Source organism: Cnephaeus nilssonii (genome assembly GCF_951640355.1).
Source record: "Cnephaeus nilssonii genome assembly, chromosome: 3".
NCBI classification, from domain to species: Eukaryota; Metazoa; Chordata; class Mammalia; order Chiroptera; family Vespertilionidae; genus Cnephaeus; species Cnephaeus nilssonii.
Window position 1 is genome coordinate 32,115,283 of NC_137074.1, and position 20,773 is coordinate 32,136,055.

At 37.9% G+C, this 20,773-nt stretch overlaps 1 protein-coding gene across 7 annotated transcripts in view; it reads left to right on the top strand.

Moving 5' to 3' along the window:
• FNDC3B (fibronectin type III domain containing 3B) overlaps nt 1–20,773 on the top strand; it is a 327,683-nt gene that overhangs the window by 19,279 nt on the left and 287,631 nt on the right. For 2 of the 7 annotated variants that reach the window (XM_079764597.1, XM_079764598.1), the window contains exon 2: nt 5,985–6,059. The exons of the other annotated variants lie outside the window; for them this stretch is intronic. The gene's annotated coding sequence lies outside the window, so the exon portion shown is untranslated. The remainder of the gene's footprint in view (nt 1–5,984; nt 6,060–20,773) is intronic. 7 annotated transcript variants of the gene reach the window in all.

The following is a 20,773-nucleotide window of genomic DNA, read 5'->3' on the forward strand; positions in this document are numbered from 1 at the left end:
AGTAATCATTGACACCATTACACCTGAGAGCCTATGTAAACTTTCTTAACCTTTAGCATAATGATATTTTTTTTCCAGGATGCTGACTGGGTGATTGCGTACAAGGATGTTTATCTATAGTCCACTGAATTGACACTTGTAGACAAATAGAGAGAGGGCTTGTGTGTCACTTATTCCTAGTGCTGCTCTTTTGAGTGATTTGGTTGGTGAGAGCCTTCACTTTGAAATGTTTCAAACCAAGTGGGTATCTTTTGACCTAAATGTTTCAGTTTTAGGGAATACAGATTTGGATTTGCAAGAACGTGAAGATTTAGCCAGGTAGTCACTTTCTATTAGCTGTAAGAGGCTTTGATCCTTAATTGACTGATGCTTATGAAATACCTGTTTTTTACAGAAAGTGTTTCCATCATGAAGAGAAGACTCTCATAGCGAACAGTGAACCTTCATATTGAACCAGTTGGCACTCTGTAATGTTCTCTCTCAGTATTTTCAGGACTCAGTCTTGTAGTGAACCTCTGAATAAGTACAGGTAATGAAAGATGGTGGATTTTAATTTGAAATAACAGATTCTTCTTTTAGATGTCAGTCAGTCCCATTGCTCTGGGGTGAGTGGTGGTAGTGGTGTGATCACAGTTGTAGATGGTTTTCACAAGAGAATGGTGAAGGACAGGCCGAGGATAAGGCACATTTTTTATATTTTTAATATGCTTTTATTGATTTTTAGAGAGAGAGGAAGGGAGAGGATAGAGAGATAGAAATGTTGATAAGAGAGAAACATCATCGATTGGCTGCCTCTTGTATGCCCCCACTAGCGATTGAGCCAGCAACCCGGGCATGTGCCCTGACTGGGACTTGAACCGTGACCTCTTGATTCCTGGGTCGAAGGTCAACCAGTGAGCCACACCAGCTGGGCAAGACACATTTATGAATTTGGCTCATACTCAGACTTTTTCCTGTGTTTCTCGGTCATGAGGCTGATTACTCACTCTGATGAGAGAAAACCCTAGTGGTATACTCCACACTTTTTATTTCCCCTTTAAATGTAGAAGATTGTGGGAACCAGTGCGCTATATGAACCATTCATTACCTAATGCTTAGGGAGCCTAAGCTTAATCAGAAGTAGTATGTGTTGATTCTGACTATAAAGATGTAGCAAGGAAAGGAACAGGGGGATTGATAATTGTTCTATGTCTCTTCCACTAATATAGAAATTCCTCTAACACAGGGACCATGTCTTTCCTTTTCTCTTTTTATACAGTGCCTGGCAAACTATGTGCTCAGTAAGTTTTTTACTTAATTAAGTCGTTGACTTAATTAATAAATTACTTAATGAAGGAGCAAGGCATAATGTTTTGACATTGAGATACCACGTGTTTGAACCAGGAGAAAACTTGTTTGATTTTAATTTTAAAGTTATGTTCTAATTCTGATTCTTGGAAGTGTTTGAAAATTTTGATTTAAAATAATTGAGATACCTGAAAACGTGAAGATTCAAAAGATTTTTGGTGTTCAGTAATAGTGAAGAATTATTTGCCTTGCAAATAACAGAGACCTTCTCAAACTAGCTTAAGTAATGTTGGATTCTTTGGACAGGAAGCTAGGGCAGTGTCCCTGGACCTCGTGAGGTCTTGGAACCAGCCCTGGGATGTCACTGGGAGCCAAGGTTGCTTTCTTCCTCTTTCCTTTTCTCCTTCCTTTTTTCTTTGATACGTATTTTATATTAATGTTGGATACTTCTACTAAACTCATAAAATTTTATCATTTTTTATTTTTCCTTCCAAAATGGCAGAGCCTACATGTTACTTTTTAGTAATGAATTGAAGGTATTGATTTTAGATATATTTTCTTAGAGCCATTTGAAGCAAATTCTTTTTCCAAAGTTATGTAAAGGAAGAATGACTGCTGTTCAACAAAGTAACAATAATCTATACTTTCTTGTCTGTTTCTTTAAAATGAACGGCAGTGAGACATGGTCAGGCTGATGTCTTCCCTTAAATCATCTCAGTTTGCCCAGTCCATTAATTGCTTTGTTCAGTGGGCAGGAAATGGTTATGTTTGTACAAGTTACACAATCTTTACTAAGTCAGAGCAAGGAACCCATGAAGTCTCAGATCTTTTTTTCCAATATTAACCATTTGGTTCCACAAACTTATGCATGATGCATGAACCAGATTACTGGGGCACACTTACCAAAAATCATAATTTATTTTACTTATCAGAATGTTTAGGGATACTGAGGAAGGTGGTGCATGAGACGATCATACTGGTACTGAAGTTAAGTTTGTGCAGTTTTACTTCCTTAAAAGTTTCTTATGCATGTGGTGAAGGATGGCAATACCATGAAGCATCAATCCCCACTTGCTTCCTCCTCCACCTTCCTTACATATATTCTTTTTTTTTTCCTGAGGTTGGCAAGTTGTCTTCTTCTCTCCCAGCCCCACTCCTATGCCTGTTACTTGTCTCTAGAACCCCAATCATCTACTTTACTCCTTCCTAAAAATGGAATTTTTCTGTTGACCACTATTTGACAATTCTTTTTAAAAATATATATATATTTTATTGATTTTTTACAGAAAGGAAGGGAGAAGGATAGAGAGTTAGAAACATCGATGAGAGAGAAACATCGATCAGCTGCCTCCTGCACACTCCCTACTGGGTATGTGCCCGCAACCAAGGTACATGCCCTTGGCTGGAATCGAACCTGGGACCCTTGAGTCCGCAGGCCGACACTCTATCCACTGAGCCAAACCGGTTAGGGCTATTTGATGATTCTTTAAGCATTGTGATGGGCATTTTGCAATTTGAGCAGAGTTGATTTTATATATAGTATTTCTAACTACTTTTCTGACTCTGCCTAATTGTTCATTTATGCATTCATCCTTCTCTCATTTTGACTTCTATTATTTCCTGAAGCCCCTGGATCACTGAAAGAAAATATAACCTTAAGTAAATAATGAACAGAGGTCACAATGATAAAAGAATGAATGAAAAAAATGAAGTGTATTTAGGTGGAGTCAGAAAATAGTGTTCCTCTTTAAAACATTAGCTATCGGTGACTCCTTGAAAGAGGTGGAATTGCTATGAGCTACTGCCACAAAATCATGTTTGTTAAGATTTCTTTTGAATTATCCATTGCTATTCCTTCCTTGTATATTTTGCTCCTTTTGTAACTTGTTAAATATTTACAAAACAAGTCTTGATTTTTATATATTTCCCCATTTTTCTTCAACTGTTCCATAGTTCCTTAAAATTACATAGCATTCTTGGCCTTTTCTTGCAATCTATTTTTTTTGGCCATTTACCAGACCACCCCCTTCACCCCAAAACATCTCCAGAAAGTCCACTTTTCCTTGTATGTCTTCCTTCCTCAGAATTTTACAGTTGTTGGTGCCCTCTCCTCCTACTCCATTCTTCCCAGCACTTTCCTTTGATGGTGATACTTGCCTTGGAATTTCCACTAGAGCCTGTTAAACCCTTTGGGAAAGGCAATTCTGTCAGCATTCAGTTCTCTTTGTCTTCCATTCCTAAAGACTAAGGACAAAGATTCCTCCCTTATGCATTCCTGTGCCGTGGAATCTACTCTAAGGTTTCTGCTCTCATTTTCTTACCAGGCTCTGAATTCTCCGCAGATGATGCCTGATAAGATTGCCCATCTCTTCCCTGTTCTCAGAGTAGAACACAAGGGTTCCATTTCTGTAATGATTATGGGATGCTTTGAAGGCAAACAAACAAAATAGCTTATCTAAGAGGTGAGCTGGGGTAAATCGGTCAGATGATCTCTAATGACTTCCAGCTCTCTTATTCTGAATCTGTTAATTTATCTTCAAGGAAGAGTTTGTTCATCAGAAGGAGAAACCCATTCTTGCCTATTTTATATTTTTTAAATTTGTAATCTATCTTCAGTTAAATTTTGCAATCAGTGGTTAGCTTCTTTTTACTCGTCTGTAAAATTCCTTACAACTCATCTTTGTAAATTTTGTCTGCTACCAGATAAAATTTCAGATTGTTCCGTTTTAAAGTGTTTTACTAGAAAAGATAAGATAGTGGAAAGTGTGCCTTCAGAGATAGCTTTCATGTCTTTGAAATCTGGACCAAAAAATATTTGCAAGAAGTCTACAGCCAGTGCTGGCTTATATTTTTCTACTCAGTATGCTGAGGGGAAGATTATCAAATTTAAGCCTCTGAGCTTTCAAGTTGCTCTTATTATCAGTGGCATATTACATGAAATTGTCTTTGAACTTTTCAGATTTACATTTTTGGCAGAGCTGTTGAAAACTTTGATTTTCATTCACCATCACTGTATGTAGCTGGTACATAGTAGGTTCTCTTGGTTTATTGGATGAAGAAGGTGATTCTGCTGGTCAGTGGGGTTTAGAAAGAAATCTTCTCCAACTTCATAGATCACCTCTTTTGCCCTGTATATTATGTGATTCCATGTTTATTGCAACCTAAATGTGTAAGGTTGCAATAAACATGGAATCACATATATGCTTCATTCTAGTTTAGATATGGCTCCTTTTAGTGAAACTTGACAGAAGGTCCTACTTCCTATCTGTGAAATAGGGTAATAGGATCACACCTGAAAAAATACTGCCTTGTTCAGAAGTGACATGATCTCTATTCAGTTTGAGTATTGATAAATGGGCAGATTTATTTGGAAGCACTTTGCTTTTACTACATGTATCAAACTCCAGGGAGCATTGAATAGGATACGAGGTGCTCCCTTTGGCTGTGCATTAGCAACGTGGCAGTTACTGATCTGTCATTTACTTTGAAAAGGAATTACAAAGTTTTGGCCTTATGCCTAGAGTAACTCCAGATGGTCAGAAGAGATTTTTGTACTAAAGTCAAAGAGTTTATTGCAGTGATAGAATTGGGCATGCCATGTTTATACTAGTATTAGCACATTGACTTCCCACTTTATTCCTCTGCAACATTGTTCTTTTCGTTCCTTTTTTCCCCTGAAGGAGTAAGGGGTAGAATATGTCCCTTTAGAGTTATGGAATCTAATATTTGGCATTACCTTTGTTCCTGGTGATAATAATGAAGAGGTATGATGTGTGGTCCATAGAGTTGCTTTGTACCCCTGATATTAAATATTTACAAAAGATTCATGAAGAATTGCCAAGATCATTCTAGCTGATTTGGAAATGGGGGGTCAGAAGCTTCATGTGAAGTTACATGTGTTTATCTGATAAAGTGACTGTTAGCCCACAACTGTTACTTAGTGGCTTTCCTTAGTTATTTGGCCCATCTCTAATGGAGCTAGGTGCTATTGCAACTCTCGTGTTTCCCCATGATTCTGTGGTCAGTAGGTTAGTGATGAAGTATAGGTGTCCAGTGTAGGTGGGAGGTGGGACCTGGGGAGACGAGCAGTGAGGAGGTCACGGTATTTACCAACAATTGCCAGCCTTTGCTTTTCTGGGCACTAGAGCTTAAGTTCCACACATGACCTTATGAACCTTCATGTCAACCTGGAAGGGGAATGATGTGATTCCTATTTTTCTAGATCAGAAAACTGAGATTCAGAGTAACAGTAATCTGCCCTAGATAATAACTAGGTAACTCTTGCTGTCTGCTCACATACAATTTTGAAGGAATGTATTACAAGTTTCCTGCCCTCTCAGGTTAGAGGTATCTTCAGCTTCAGGAAATAAAGTTTATTTTCCTCTGGGAAATTTGGGGCTTGCCCATGTTGATCCTTTTAGTAAAGCTTGGTCACAAGGCGAAGATTAAGGTCTAACCCTACCAGCTGCGCCTCCCACACTGCTTTCGGTTACTCTTGTGGTTATTGAGTAACTTGGTGAGTTTGAAGAACATTAACAGCCTTTTATGTCTTCGAAGAAAATGCTGCACAAGAGGAAGTGACATTAAATTGTATACCACAAAAAAGAATTTTTATCTATTTTCAGATTTTGGCATATAAATGGAAAACATTGAGAAAATATATGATTTTGATTATTGTATTCTTGGTGGTTGTGCAGGTATGTGACACAGTAGCTTTTGAAGCACTTTCAGTGAAAAGCGGAGGTTGGTGTTCTTCAGTAAGCACACGTCCAGTGAGTATTCCTTTACTGTGGGCTCAGGGTTGTGTGCCAGCATGCCCTTTCTCAGATGGTAGCTCCTCGGAGTCGCTGCTTTGGATGGGAAAGTTTCTAAATCGTTGCTTCCCTGTGCAGACCTAAGACTTGCTCAGCAGTCTCCTGCCCCAACTAGGTCTCTTAAGAGCTACCAGAATCATCCTCTAGGCTGTTATTCTGCTTCCTAGTTTTTGTTTTAGATCTACTGTTTAGATATTGTTCAGACAGCATTATTTTTCTATATATAGTATAGCACTGTAATTAGTGCAAGAGTTCTTTGGGATTGTGTCCTAAACTGCGGGAACACCATGTGCTGGTTGACGTGGTTTTTGAAGTTATGCTACCTTTTTGATGAAAAGGATCAAAGTGGAGTGGAGGTGGGTTACTGGGGCTAATGTAAATCTTGATCTCTGAGGCTTTTCCACATTCACAAAGGCACCAGAGTGGGGCTCTGCTTTTTGTTGTTGTTACTTTATTACAGTTATGAATGAAACATTAATGCTATTATTTTATAAAAGATCATAAAATAAAGGTACATTTTCTTAGTGTTTTATATGTTAAAATAAAAAAGACAACCACCGTGAGTCATGAAGCCACAATTACCTCCAGAGACTCTTATATGAAAGAGTCTCTTATATGAAAGAGTAGGTTTTTGGTGCAGTCTTTGCCATCTGCATCAGGGGAGTGAGATGTCATCATGGTGGAAAAATATAACTTAAGAGTCTTAGTATGAAACAATGAAGTTTGTATCTTGTTAGGGACTTGTTCAGGAGTAGTTAGTATTTTAGAACAGGGTCTTTCATAGACCTTGGGATACCAGTAATTTTCCCTACTATTTACCCTCATGACTTATTTAACACATTTTAGAGGTTCCCCTCTCCTGTTTCTTTTGAAAAGACTTCCTCTGAGAGTTCATGGTAGAACACGTGTTTAAAGGGATCCCTCACACAGAGGGTGGGGTATTGTCACTGTGTCCGGTTGCTGCGCACTGTGGCATTACCCAAAGGCTCCTGAGAGCAGAGAATGTTCGGGACAGCTTCTCCCACTGCCGCTGCTCAGGCAATGCACCTACTTCTGTTCCCATTGCCTGCCGCCTACCCCACTCTTCCTCTGCCCTTAGTCATAGGACAACTGCCTTAATTTTAGTTCTACATTTCCTGGCACTCAGGCTCTTTCTAGTGGAACTCATCCTACAGTGGCCATAGCCCTTTCCAGGTGTGCTGTTTTGTCTTTATACTCGTGTCACTAGCTTTCTGTCTGTTGCCCCACCAGGCTCAGATGCTGGCTCTTCTGGAGGGATTGTAGGTTCGCCTTTGATATTTGCAATATCAGCTGATGCTGTACCAACTGAGCGAGAAAGCACATGGAATAGGAAAATAATAAATTAGTGATGTGCTGGCCACAACATGGCTTTCACACTCTCAATATGCATCCCTTCTGTGTACTTAAACATTTTACTTGAATTAGTATGTGCTTCTCTCCTTCCGAACCACTGATCAAATATTTGGGTCACAATGTTTTTTGAGGAGGACTCACTTATAGCAAGACTAAAAATGTAAGGAAATTTAGCAATAATACTAATAATAAAAAATCAAGTGCTTGCTTGTGCCAGACACTGTTTTAAGTGCTTTATGTGCATTTTTCATTTACTCCTCACAGCTTTATGAGGTTGGTATTTTGTCATCTCCATTTTGTACTTGAACAAACTGAGGCACTTACTAGGTGTACCAGTTAATAATGGCGGATTTTGTAATCAAAGAAAACAAAATAATTTCAAGAGAAACATCAAAAGTGCTTTATTCAAAGTAATGTCCATCACTAGCTACACATTTCCCCCATCTTTCAGCTAATTTGTGGATACCGTCCCAATAGAACTTTTTTTGTTTTGAGGCAAACCATTCAGAGACCCAATTTTCCACTTCTTTGTACGTTTTGAAGTGCTGCTCAGAAAGTGCATGTGCCATCGATCGGAACAAGTGGTAATCTGAAGGAGCAAGGTCTGGTGAATACAGCGGGTGGGTTAATAGTTCCCAGGCAAGATCTTTTAACGAGTCTCTAACTGGTTTTGAAGTGTGTGATGGTGCGTCATCATGAAGCAAAATTACTTTGCTGTGTCTTCTGGCACATTCTGGTCATTTCATGATCAAAATGTGGTTCAAATAGATTATTTGTTGTCGGTAGTGATCAGTATAGTTTCACCTGGCTTTAGCTCATAATACACCATACCTTCCTGATCCCACCAAATGCAGAGCATTGTCTTCTTTCCGAAGCGATTTGTTGATGGTTGACCTGGATCATCCCATGATTTTGTGCATTTGGGATTCTCAAAATAAATCTACTTTTCATCGCCAGTCACAATTCGATGCCAAAAAGACTTTCTTTTGTGCCATTGAAGCAACATTTTACTGATGACTTTTCGGTTTTCCATTTGTCTTTTGTTCAGTTGATGTGGCACCCATTTTCCTTCCTTTAAAATCTTTTCCATTGCTTGTAAACGATTGGAAATTGTTTGCTGAGCAATGTTTAATCTCTCTGCAAGTTGTTTTTGAGTTTGATACACATCTTCATCCAATAATGCTTGTAATTGTTGGTCTTCAAACTTTTTCAGTTGACCCGGATGTTCTTTGTCTTTCACATTGAAATAATCACTTTTAAAGCGTTTAAACCAGCATTCACAAGTATCTTGAGATGGAGCACGTTCACCATAAGCTTCCCGAAGTATATGATAACTTTTTCTTCAAAATAAAGTAATTAATTAAAACTTCCTGCAGATGCTCCTTTTTTTGGCACGAAATTTGACATTTTTAAGCGTAAAAATATCTATGACGTTAACACCTTCAGCAAATTTGACATGAAGTTTTGAAGCTTGCTGTCAATACAACAAAATAGCATACATATCAAATCGCATATATATCAACATATGTATAACTCCATCTATTGAAAAAAATCCGCATTATTAACTGGTACACCTAGTAGAGGGCAAGCGACTTGCTTGAAGTTAAAAGTTAGTAAGTTGTGGAGTCAAGATTTGAACCCAGGCAGTTGTGATCTTTAGGTAAGTTGTATAGGATAGGAGAGGGCAAAATAATAACATCTCCATGAAACTGCATATTGCTCTGTAAATCTTTTCTGTGTTACATATTGCATTGTTCCTCATATAGTTATTTCGTCGACCTCTTGTGCTTTTGTTGAGTAATGTCTCTGTCAACTTCCTTGACCTGGTAACTAACTGCCTGTTGAGATTTGTCATATGGGAGGGTAGCGACATTTAAGCGACACATGTGTCAGGAGATGGCCTTGCTGTTGGCTGCTCCTTCCATGGGAAGAAGACAATTTTGTATATCTCAGTGACATCAATTCAGAGTTTCCTTGGTATGTATTTATTCATTTTACTTTGCTAAATAAATGTTTTATAAAATTTTTGCTGGCTTTTGTATGGCTAGACAAGCAAATATAGGGTTAACACTTCAAAGAATTATTAGTGACTTAATAAGTCATTGTATATATACATTGAGTGGCCAGATTATTATGAACTCTGAATGCATAATAATCTGGCCACTCAGTGTGTGTGTGTGTGTGTGTGTGTGTGTGTGTGTATTAGAGGCCTGGTGCATGAATTCGTGCATGGGTGGGGTCCAGCCAGCCTGGCCAGGGGGAGGGGACATGGGCGGTTGGCCGGCCTGCCTGCTGGTCGAACTCCTGGTCGAGGGGGTAATTTGCATATTAGTCTTTTATTATATAGGATATACACTGAGTGGCCAGATTATTATGCATTCAGAGATCATAATAATCTGGCCACTCAGTGTATATGTCTTTGATCTGATGGACCTGCCTTAGTTTCTGAAATCTTCAGAATCACTTTTTAGATTACCTTGAAGGCCTCACCCAGTTGTGCCTACATGGCTCAGGGAATGGTGTTGTGGAATCTGGCTGACAACTCCATTTAGTCCTCTTCATTGATTCTTTCTCCCTTTCCGATTCTAAGTAGGGGAATAGCCTGAAACCATTTTTAGAGGGGCTACTAAAGCAGTTTACAAGCTGATGCTTTTTAAAAAGTAACACTTTCTTTTCCAAACAGTTTTCTGTATATTGTCTATTGAGACATTTTCACAGGACTCATGAAAATAAAATATTTATTATTCTAGTTTACCAATAAGAAAACCTAACCTGAGTGTTTGCCTTTTCTCAGCAAATAAAAAGGCAAAAATCAGGCAACAATTCCAATTCCAATCTTCTGATTCCAGATCCTCTTTTCCCTTTTCTTCCTATTGCACTAAGTTGTCTCAAAATTGGCTAACCGCTACCGAAACTGTACAGGTGCTTATCTCCTGTACTTTCAATGATATGAACATAAAAATATTTTCATCATGCTAACAATTCCCAGACTGTTATTAGATTATTTTGACATTCATTTTTTTAAATGGACAATGGAGTTAAAAATCACTCAAGTTACCATAATTGTGTAATTTTAGATGTCCTAGTACTAAACTGGGATCCATCAACATAATGTATCCTCTTGATAGCTTAAAAAAAAAGGAGGCACATCTTGGAGTCAAGAATTATGATATTAAAAAAAGACCCTTGGCAATTTTCTGGAGGGTGTTAGCTAATCTACTTTGTGGTTTTCTTTCTGTGGAATTGGTGAAGAAAGAGACAAACAAAATCCAAAACCAAGTCATATGAGAGAATTAACACTGAGCATACAGTTGTTTGGGATAATCATGAATTCTGCCTCTAGTGGTTGATGGGAGAGGAGTGAATAGCAGAAATGTAGCACTTTTGACTTTGCCTGGTGACTGTGAAACTATGCACATTGTTATGACTTTTACCTTTTACTTTAAGCAAAAATCAAAAGCGAACTTAAAACCCCACAAACCTTATATTTTTCTTAGGTTAGATTTTTCTTTAATTTGCAATTATGAAAAATCATAAACATACACAAAAGTAGAGAATAGTAGTAGGTCCCCATGTTCTTGCTAACTAGGCCCAACAACCATCTAATCTTGGTGAGTCTCGTTTCACTTTACCCCTGACCATCCCCACTTTCTGCTGTAATATTTTAAAGCAAATCCTCCACCTCTTATCATTTAATCTCTAAATGTTTCAGTAGTTTTTCAGGTAAGGTTTTTCAGAAGTGTATTTTCTTCTAATTTCAAAAGATTTTCCAAATGAAATAGTGGGTTGTTTCTTTTGTTATATAAATTGGTAGTTGGGATTATGCAGAGTCTAACTAATAAGCACTTTTCAAGTTGAATTTGGTTTTAGCTGACAAACTTTTTTTCCCCCTGAAATGGGATGGGATGGGGAGGTGGGGGAAAGTTATCCAGAGTTAACAAACAAATGTGTATTTTGGTAATGCTAAAAATTTGCTTATTTTTCAGAATTAATTTTTTTCAATAAGAATAAAAAAGATGTTTCACAAACTTTTCAACTGTTGTGTAGGACCATACTGTTCTTCAGCTTTGTTTTAATGTTTTTAATCTTTACATTTTCCAGCTACTTCAAATAGGTTAAACAGAATGTACCTTAAGTTTAGGCAGTCATTAATACAGACTCCACTGATTTGGAATTTTCAGTAAGTTGGATATAACTTTAATAGCAGGTTTCCATTCAAGGAATGTATTTGCTATAATTGCACATGGTTATTTGAATTCTCAGGTTTTATAGAATTAGAAAATGGATTTATGGGCTCTATTTATTTATATGCATTCAGTTAAAACATATTTATATGCTCTGACTTGGAAGACTAACCTAGTTTATATATTTAATTAATTGATTCATTAAGATTTAAATTTTATTATGATCAGAATTAATCTTTATTCTGTCTGGGTGAAGAGACTACCTTGTGAAAGGTGGTGAAATTTAAAAGGCAGCTTTTGGCTAATGAATCTTATCTTTTCTTTTAAATGTCCCAAGATAACATGGAGACTGGTTGTTACAGGCAGTCACACATACTAAAAGAAATAAAATACTCATTAACTATATAAGGCTGTGAGCATTTTTAAGTCTCTGAATCATACTATAGGGCTTAATAATAATAATAACAGCAAATATTTGCTTAGTGCTTGCTGTTCTGAGCACTTAACTAACTCATTTAATTCTTACCACAGTCCTGTGAGGATAGGTCTTGTAATTATGCTTGTTTTACAGATAGGAAACTGAAGCACATAGACACTGAGTGACTGGTCCCAGCCCCAGCGCCAGTAAGTGGGTGGTTACAGTTCAGCAGTTGGGCTTCAGGGTGCCTGGCTCCTAACAACTCTGCTAGAGAGCTTCACTTGGTTTATAAGGTAAAATATATGCTAAAAAATCATCCCTTGCATTTTCATCAGTGAGAATATGGTATTTTAGAGCAGTGCTGTGTCCAATAGAATTTTCTGAATTGATGGAAATATTCTATCTGCATTATCCAGTAGGATAACCTCTAATCACATTGGGTGCTTGAAATGTGGCTTCTGTGCCTGATGAACAAAATTTTAAATTTTATTTAATTTTAATTAACTTATATAGCCATATGTTTTTATAGTGGCTTCAAGTATCGGACATTGAAGTTTAAGAGACCTGGGAAAAGGTATAGTTTGCATTTTCCTGGGTAAGGACAACATCTTGACATTTTATGACTGTCAGTATCTTAATCTCCCACGGGTAGTCAGTGGTTAATCATTAAATAGTAATGACTTTAATGAGTGAAAATATTTTTACAAATAAGATAATTTAATGTTTAGAACCATAATGCCTAACAGCAAAATCCTGTTTGATCGCAGACATAAGAGATAGTCAGCCTCCACATCTGAAGGCATCCCCTTGTTAATTCCTCTGTAGCCGAGGAAAAGTTGCTTTAACAATCCCTTAAGCTTTTCAGCCTTGGAGAGGAGTTCTTGCTTTGTGAAGAGTCCAGTTCCTTGGTTGGTCAAGCTTAACATCAAGGGATATGATGACAATATAGCAAAATGGACTTTGTGGGCCAAAAGCAGCCCTTAAGAAGCAGGCATTTAGCTTTTTATCTTCCTCGTACAGCCTGCCTCAGTAGAATTGTGTTGACAGAGCTCCCATCTATGAAAATACAGCAAGAAAACTCAGTGCTAATGAAGCCAGGTTTCATTTCAGATGAGACCACATAAACTGTAGTATTGATGCCTCCTATAATGTGCTTTCATCTAAGCCTTTATGAGGCACTTACACCTAATTATTTTAATCTTTTCTTTATGTTAATGAAAAAGGCCAGAGTGGCTCTTTCCATCCACAGCGGTGGGGATCTGAAATGCAGGCAAGCAAAGCCTCCAGATGGTGGCGGGTTTTGGACCTTAGCCACTCAGCAGATATAATTAAATATGTCTGCATCCCACATTTAGCTGTTCTAAAACAGACATTCTCTTTGTTTATGTGATTGAACTGTTATCATCGGCATTTAAGTGAAGGGCTTGAAGTACTATAGCCAGGTGCTATAATTCAGCTACTGTGTTCAGTGAAGGGTCTGGAACTCTGCTTTAAAAGGTTAGTGTGAAGAGAAGTTTCCGTCAAAACATTGAGAATTAGCATAGCTTTGGTGTGTTTTCAACAGGTCCTGTTTGCTCAGTTCCTATTAGTAATTCTCAAATGTAGCGAAATTAGAATGTAGAGAGCCTGGACTGGATGTAAAAGTGGGTTGGGACTTTAAGGCAAAAAGTATTGAATAGTAGGTGAAACATACCCTATTCCTGGCCCCAGTATCAGCTTTTAAATAACTGTTTGAAGGTGGGCAAATCATTTAGTTACTGTGGACTTTGACTTTTCCACTTGGTTAAACTTCTTTTGGGATGGGAAACCACCTATCACTGGAAAGTGATTTAACTTCTTAAAGCGAGTGATGGTAGTGTAGCTATGATGAGTGAGTCTCCATGTCTACACTGACTGCTTCATTGCCAGTCAACTTTTCAATTATACTTAAAAATATATTTTTATTGATTTTTAGAGAGAACCAAAGAGAGAGGGAGAGAGAAACTTCAATGTGAAAGCAGAACATCAATAGGCTGCCTATTGCACACCCCCTACTGGGGATGGAGCCCACAACCCAAGCACGTGCCCTGACCAGGAATTTAACTGGCAACCTTTGGATGCATGGGATTACACCCTACCAACTGAGCCACACAGTTCAGGGCTCCATTTACACTTCTAATGATGATTTCATTTAGCAGGTGAGCATTATTTAAAGGCATTTGTGATGAAATTTTCTCATGTAGTCACTATAGAGTACGTTCTGTAGTTACCTTTTTACTGAGTTGGCCTTGTGATGGGTCAATAGCTTATGTAAGTTTACTAACTGACCTTGTTTTATGTCTTCCTCTTCATGAGAAACTGTCATTATTTTACCCAGAGAAAGAAAGCACCACCCTGGCTGGTTTCCTTACCACATGGCCCTTAAGAACTGTTCTCTCTTTGAAAACCAGCCTTCCATCATGAGTTTAGGACAGTGTTATGCTGCATCTTCAACCAAGGGTTGTATCACAGGATGATAACTCTGGAGGAGCATTTTATCTAGTTACTAGAGGCCCGATGCATGAAGATTCGTGCAAGAATGGGCCTTCCTTCCCCTGGCTGCCGGCACCGCCTTTGCTCCGGCCCAGAGCCGCCTTTCCGCCTTCCCACGCTTCCCAGAGGCCCGGAGCGGCTGGGGCAGTGCAGAACACCTGCGTCCCGCCCCATCCCCGGCCCTCGGCGCCTATGTATGCAAATTAACCCGCCATCTTCATTGGGTTAATTTGCATACTCCTGATTGGCTGGTGGGCATCACAAAGGTATGGTCAGTTTGCATCTTAGTCTTTTATTAGTGTCAATGACCTTGCAAAAGATGTATTGAAATATACTTGTCTATAAATGAGTTGACATATGTTGGACCCCATTTTTCCAGTCACTTAATTTAAAGTATGCCTTTGTCCTGACAGATGTCTTTATGCAGTTGATAACATTAGTGCTAAGTTAGCCTGTGACTACAGTTGACTACCACTGAGGTGGCCCTCTTGCTGTGAGAGTAGCAGCAGTTTCAAAATTCCAGTAGGCCAATATTCAGACCTAGTTTCCTATTGATAGATCTTATGTATTCCATAACTTAGAAGCCATACACGTGTCATGTGCTCACACACATCAAATCAGCTTGCATGCACACACAGAGCACATGTACCAAGCACTTGGAATGACAACCGAGCCTTGAACTCTTCTTAGAAAGGAAAAATTAGCACAAAGTTAAAACTTGACCAATTTAAAGATGTTAGATTAGTTCTGTTTAAGAGAAGCCCTTCATGCTTTTGCATGTGAGTAACTTGTTTTATAGTCAGTAAAGATTTGTTGCCTGTAACTATAGACTCTTGCCTTCTGGCTGTGGAGGATGATTTCATAGTGGAAGATGTCTTAGATATCTTAAGTTGGCTACTTTATAGCATGGGTTATGCTTTAAGGACTGGAAAAATAAGGTAATTTAAGTCTGTTTTGAGATACACAGAAAGGAAGTTATTTTGTAACTATTGGGCACGTGAAACTTGGCAGGACCCATATCCATTAGTGGCCACAGTTATATGATTGATTACCAGTTGGGGAGCTTATTCCAGACCTACATCTGACATAATTGATGTTGTCATCAAACTACTCACCCTGTTCTGCCAGCTTCCTTCCAATAACAAAAATTTCTTGCCTTGCATGTGTGAATGTTTGACTGTATGTATGTTAGAGAATTAGAGTTTTAACCATGATCCAATCACAACTCTTTGAACTTATTGGTTTTAATGAAACATTAGAAAAATGGAAGATTCCATCACTTATCCACTGTCTGTATTTGAGAAACCTGTGGGTTTCTTCTCACCAAGTTAAGAGGAAGAGCGAGAGATTGCCCTAAACCCGTGGTCGGCAAACTGCGGCTCGTGAGCCACATGCGGCTCTTTGGCCCCTTGAGTGTGGCTCTTCCACAAAATACCATGCCTGGGCGAGTCTATTTTGAAGAAGTGGCATTAGAAGAAGTTTAAGTTTAAAAAATTTGGCTCTCAAAAGAAATTTCAATTGTACTGTTGATATTTGGCTCTGTTGACTAATGAGTTTGCCGACCACTGCCCTAAACCATGTTATCTTGTGCTTAGGGCCTAAAAGAAACATAGGGACAGACAGGCCTCCAAAACTGGGACAGTGACTTAAAAACATTAAATAATATAACTCTTAAAAGTTTGCTGCTAATTCTTCATGGAAGTTCGTGTTTTCCTGAGGGGTTTGCTCTAGGAGTCATTTCTCTTATGAAAGGAGGTGGAGGGTCGTGAAAATGTGGGTGGGACTGGACTGGTAGGGAATGGTGTGAGCAGGTCTTATTAATGCTTCCTTTCTACTTTGCTACAGATACTTAAGGATTAGGTGTTAACTTCTCTTTATGGGGGGAAACATGGCAAGAGGTGTTCCTATTTCAAAGACTTTTAAGTTCTGCAAACTATCTTAAGGTGGACTTTCTTCCTTTTAGTTAGGGTTTTATGTCAAAAGGATGTTATTCCTCAACTTTATGTCTTACAAAACTTTGAATGATGAGGTCTTTATTTTAGTTTTTTCCTTAATGGCTTTTATCATGTTCAAGATCCTGAGTTCTATAAATGATGACATATATGTAAATGAAATCCCTATTATCTTTTTTATCCTGAAAATTTATAAATCTGATCATCAAAAGATAAGTGCAATACTTTGTCATAGTTTTGCATCAAATAATTTTAATTTATAGACATCAGAGAGGCCATTGTACTTAGTGCCAATACTCCCTCTATGACATCTTGACATGGTCACCAGCCTGTGCTAGAGTCACTGTGACCCTCTAACGACAGAGTTGGACTATTGTCGAAACCAGCTTCCAGTCCTGGTTCTGCCCCTAATTACCAGTTTGGTTTTAGGTATATTCACCCTTATGATTAATGAAATGAAGGAAGGAAGGCAGGTGGTAACTAAGATTTCTTTCATTTCTTAGTCTATATGAATATCCACTGGCAAAGGACTTCAACGTTAAGAAGTAATCAGCCCTGGCTGGTGTAGCATAGTTGGTTGGGTGTTGTTCTATGTACCAAAAAGTCACTGGTTTGATTGCAGGAGGCAACCAATTGATGTTTCTCTCATATTTGATATTTCTCTCTCTCCCTCACCCTTCCTCTCCCATCCTTTCTCTCTTAAAAAAAAAAAAAAAAAAGCTGCCCTACGAATCTGTCACACGTTGACCAGCTTTATCCAGTACCATATGGGAAAAGGCTAGCCCAATTTGTCTAGCTTAACTATTAAAAAAAAGGAAGTAATCAGTTAATCTTTTTTGACATCTCTAATTTTTATATTTAGCTCAAATTGTCATGGTTAAAGATAGACTTTCTATAGCACTGTTATTTCATGTATTTTGACTGGGACACACATTGAGACATGTTTCACCTTGCATCCCAGTAAACACACATGCACAAAAATATTTATATACATAACACTGAATCAAAAGTTTTGTAAATCAATACTTGCCTTTATTCTTTGTGATACAGTTCTATTCTATTTAAAAGAATGCCAGTCACTGACCCACTAAATTGATTATGTGACCCAAGAATGGGTGTTGACCTGTAGTTCAAAAAACACTACTCCATAGCAACCTAGAGCAAGTTTGCTTCTTCGTTCACATGTCAGCTCCTTAAACTCAACTATAGCTAGCTTGTTTGCCTTTATACCTTCTGTTCTACAGTCTTAAGTTCTCCCGTTTTTGACTCACTATCATTCTGGTCAACTGTCCCTGGATACTTACAGTTTGTGTCCCTCTTAAAGTAATTGTGACTAGGAGAAATATAATCTTAAAATAAATTCAACTAGTGCCAGGCCTTTATTCCACCAACTTTCCTACGAATGTCTACTATGTGTTGTATATTTTTTCTACAAATATTTATTCCACACATATTAACTGAGCACTGCTATGTGTTAGGACTGTTCTTGGTGTTTGGGGATACAGCAGTGAGCAAAGCAAAAAAATCTCTGCTTTCAGAGAGTGTGTTGTAGAGGATTATGCTAGCTGCTAGGAGTAGGATGATGAATCATGACCAGGCCCTTGCCCATAGAGCTCTCGTTCAGCGCTGACTTGCACATGGTCTTTTATGGCTCAGTGTTGTGTGCTTGTTAGGCATTTCCCCTCTTGAATTGTGAGTTCTTCCTGCCTTTCCACTTGAGTGCATGTCTCAGCAAAGATGCAATGTCAACATCTAGGGAGAGTGTATTTATGAAGTTTTCTTTTAATTCTTTAAAAATATTGAGTGGAAATTAGAGTTAAAAAATTATCTAAGTACAAACATACTAACTTATTTTTCCTGAGTTTCAGAGTGGTTAAGAGAAGGTGGAAAGTTTCCACTGTATGTGATGAAAGCCTGTGAATTCTGTTTAGGTCACAAGGGCATCAAGAGGGGTCTTTGAGTATTTGGGACAGTGAAGTATACTTATAAAATTAAATAATAATTTCTAGAGTGATTTTGGCATGGGTAATGTTAATAGTTTGAGAGATCGAATTAACTTTTTAAAATGTCTGTTGTATATAAAGTAATATATAGGGGGGAAGAGGTTTGAGGGAACAAAATAAATAAAGACGTGGTCCCTGTCTTCAAAGCTTGAATTAGAAAATAAAATCTACATACATGAAATTACATTGACCAGTGATCAAGCCACATAGTACAACTTGAATATGATTATAGAAAGTAGAATTAATCAAGAAAGGACAACTGGAAACCTAGCATTTGAAGTATAGATGGAATGGGTTGGTAAGAAAGATCATATCTGTTCTAAAATGGAATGTAATTTAAGAAATCTGAAGCATTTAAAAATCTGAGCTTAGGTGAGGTTGCAATTTATTTGCCTTTTAAAAAATAGTCAGAATTTCTTCTTTCTATTGGAAAAATTAGCAAATTAAGAATTTTCCTAGAAGATGTAAATATTTCTAACATGAGAAACTAATGTTTAGAATGAAAGAGCATGGGAAGCAAGCCTTAAACATGACATTATTCAGTAAGAATGGGATTGTATTGATCCAGGGGTGTGAAAATCTTTATGGGGTGGCATTTTCACACAGGCCTCTTCTTTTACTTTATTCTGAACTACATAAACTTCAATTAAAGTTTTTTAGTACAAGTTAACAGATGGTGATTTATGCTGGACTTATAAACAAAGCCCTAAAACATTACTACACTTAATTGATGAATGCTCTCGTCCTTCCCGGAACAAAGATTTTGGCCTTCAGTGTGGTTGTCTGAGAGAGAATTAATGAATTCTTTTCTGTGATCTCATGTAGAAAAGCTCCCACTATAGAAATATTTGACTTTTTTTTTTTTTCCCCTAGAAGAAAACTTGAATACTTTTAAGTTGCCTAGTAATTTAAGTTCACAAAGGTAGACTGGAAAAGTACTTGGGCAAATAGTATTAAAGTAACCTTAAAAAAAAAAGTCAAATTTTTGTCTTCATACTAGAATGATACCTCAAAAACAAAAACAGTAACCGAATAAAATACACATAAAGGAGAACATGCCTAGTTATATAATTCCAGACAAATATTCGATTTAGATATCATATTTTAAATTCTTTATGTGAACTTCCACTTGACATTCTTTGAAATGAGATGACACTTTATACTGATTCTTAAAAATGCACCCCCATTTAAAAATATATGAAAATAGCCATTTCCTAATATTGTCATGTAAATTAAATCTTAGAGTTTGGGAGGGCGAGCACAGGTGTCCACGTCCAAAGGAATGCCATTTGACCAATAGGGCAATGTATGTAGATAGCATTCATTTTCATTTGTTTGGAAATGGTAAATTTCAGATTGTAAAGAAGTCTACCTTGTCTTTGCGTCCTAGCTTCTTTGAAATGAGCAGTAGGTAGATCAGGTAAATATTTGAACATACTGAAGCATTTAGATCATGGAAGATGAAAACACTGGCCTCTTTGGTTGAGGGCAGTCTGTACAAAATGCTTTTGACTTTGAGGATAGCTTTCTGCCTGTTCCCACGCAGGTGTCTTTTGTGTGCTCGTTGGCTTGAGGGGCATTTCCTTAATATAAGGGAGACAAATCAGATACGTTTTGGAGGTTTCCTGCCCAAGGCAGCCTTCCACAGGAAATTCTGGTGATCAGTGTCACATGATTGCCATGGGAATGTGTTTACTTGACTCTCAGTTGCTATTTGGTACAGGAGATGGCCCACTGACCTCTTTTTTTTTTTTAACTAAGGTGTGACATAGGTATTTTAGCTACCCTTGAGATAATAGAATGCATACCCTAGAGAAATTGTGGGTTGTAGGGCCTTGGCAGGGATTGACATCTGTATACATCAGCACCTCCCCAGATATAGGAAGACATGACATTATACTAAGTACTGTAAATGTCAAACCGTTAAACTATACAGTTAGTGTAGACACTGAGATGAGGCCTCAGTGTCCTTCTTTCATCCTGTGCTAATTGGGGTAAATGAATAAATCTGTGTTGAGTTGCAGGAATCTTGTGCCTGTTAAATCCAGAGTGAGTCTCTTCCTTCCTCCAAAGCAGTTGTTTGCCTTTGGTGGGATTTTGTCCTGGGAGCTATAAACAACTCCAAGTGCTCCTGCTAGTTTAATAGGAGGAGAGACCAGCAAAAACAATCTGGCAAGTGCATTGGGCAGATATTGACACGAAAGATAATGGAAAGATATTTTGCAGTCAG